Source organism: Limulus polyphemus, unplaced genomic scaffold (assembly GCF_000517525.1).
Source record: "Limulus polyphemus unplaced genomic scaffold, Limulus_polyphemus-2.1.2 Scaffold2814, whole genome shotgun sequence".
Lineage (NCBI taxonomy): Eukaryota > Metazoa > Arthropoda > Merostomata > Xiphosura > Limulidae > Limulus > Limulus polyphemus.
Window position 1 is genome coordinate 63563 of NW_013668424.1, and position 2624 is coordinate 66186.

Here is a 2624-nt window from a genome sequence, read left to right on the forward strand (position 1 = left end):
GACTACCTACTACATATGGTAGTTTACAAACTGCTCGTAATTTCATTCTGAGTGGAGATTAACCATATAGCACTAATCATTCTTTATTTTTTCTTGTTCTACTCACAATTAAATATTTTAAATTACAAGAGTTCAGAGGATAGACTATTAATTCTTTAATGGGTTATTACTCTCTGCAATATCTGTTATGAATACGTGTTCAAAAATTGAAAAAACATCCTTTTCATTTTAGTCCGTGATTCAAGGTTAGACCTAGTATGGAGAATATTACATTTTTAATAATATCTCTTGGCTGGGCTTGAGAAAAAACAACAACCTATTTTAAGCCCTGGGATTTAAATCATTTCAGTAATGTTTATAGTGTTGTTTATTTCGCAGGGAGACAGGAAAAGGCTTGATTTTTTTTTTTATCTTGTATTTTATCTTATCTTAGGGTTATTGGTGATGGATGCATTTCCAGAAAACAGAGAATCAAACAAAACAAAAAAATAGATAAAGCCTTGTTATTGTTTTTTTACCAGAAAATGGTGAGGAAAGTTCACTAAACCATTTTTTTTTTAATCACTTCCTGAGATTTTAAATGTCACTGATTCCTGGTTCCCCTAGTCACCTCGTTAGTTCACAGTCCATTATGCAAATGTTTTTCAGATGGTTATAATGTATCAAATGATGTTATTTTCTGGAAAGACTCGTGTAGTAGTTTTGTAACAATTTTAATTTCAGTGAAGCTGTGGCTACGGTACTGTAAATGCGATAGTTGTAATTGTACGCGCTATGATGCTTTCCTGTATATTTGCTGAAGGGAGATGTATGAAATAAAAATAATTTTTCATACTTTTATGCATTGGGATTTCATCTAGATTCTTTTGGAATTTGCAGATCTCTCATAGTTTTGTTGTATTTTTTCATAAATAAAACTTGATAATTTATTAAAATGGATATTCTATAATTAATTGCTCAATAATTTCCCTGCAATTCAACACTGCAATTAGATGAAGTGCCACTTAAGGTAATGAACGAGGTAGTATAACAATAAAAAAACAATACCAATTCTCATTATGCCTAAACAGTTGACAATATCTGAACATGAACTTTGTAAACTTACGAGGGCTTTCTCATTGGGTATCCAATAATAATTTTGTATCCACTTTTTACCTATTCAATAATTCTCATTCAGTCACTGGTATGACTAAGTTTTTAAACTTGGGCATTTGATAACTACTTTATTAAGGTTTCCATTCTAGAACTGTCACTTTTTGAATATTCTAGAAACCTAACCAGTTTAAGGATAAATTCACTATATTAAACAGTAAATTTAAGTGGCCTTCTACCTACCATACTTTCAATACATCATCACAGCAGCTATTGATGAATATTTAGAGCAGTATATAACCTATTACTGTGTTGTACTGTCCCATTTCTAAATTGTAAAATGTGGTAATTTTCAAAACACACACACACCAGCTCCTGAATCTTCAGCTTCTGTAATTGAGTTTTCATATATTGTAAATATGCTGAAGTTATGGAGGATGTATCTTGAGGAGGGGGGGGGGGGTTGCACCAAGGATTGACATTTTTAAAACTAATTAATGTTTTGAAGAAATCTCACTTTCTTTGGAACTTGATTTATAACATACATATACTTCCGAACTTAATTTATAAAATGGTTAAAGAGCAGACACAGACTAAGAATTGTTTCAGCTTTTGTGTGATAAATTACTTGGTGGGGTTGAAGCCTTAAAGTGGGCAGTAAGATTGATAGCTTGATATTCATTGTCCTATCAAATTATCTTAAGCTGAGCCCAACTTGCTTCTCACTTTGTCAGCATAATAAGGGTGAAAGTTTTATTGTAAAACCTGTAATTGTAGAGGTGAATAGTCATGTAGGATGTGTTGATGTTGTAACTTTAGTGGAGACTGAATGAGTATATACTATTAAAAAAAAACTTCTGAGTGAAAACCCTGGTTTCAATACTAATGGTATGTGCAGCACGGATAGCCTATTGTGTAGATTTGAGCTTAACTACAAAAACAAACTGAGTGAAAATAAAGAAGCGTGTATAATAATAAGTCAACCGTGTTATATTTTCTATATCTACTTTCAAAGATGCCTTTTGCCCAATACATGGGCTCTTCAGGCCTGCTGGAATATGGCAGAGAGTAATGGTCGAAACAATTATGTTACCAGATTGAACAACAGTTGTTTCGATGTGAACTCGAGTAAGCCGATGAAATGTAAGATTTATTTATGTAACTACTTATCAGAATTAGGGTAAGGATTTTTAACACTATTATTTATTTTAATAACTTTTTTATTATTATTGTTATATATCTTACTTGAATTAAGTTACTCATCATTCACAAAAACTAATGCAAACCAGCAAGTTTGTCTTCTTGATGTAGAACCTGAAGCTCCAAATAATAAAATGGTGCTTACTGGAAGATTTTTGAGTGATGTCTTTGGCATTCTTTGCTAACTTACACTGATCCACGTGGTCTGATTATCAAACATGCTACCTGCTCTAAAACTGCTCCATTCTTTCAGTATGTTTATCTGGTCTTCCAAAGATAAAGTTCTGAAATTTAAATAACTTATACAGTGGGAATCTTTTATATTCTTTTTC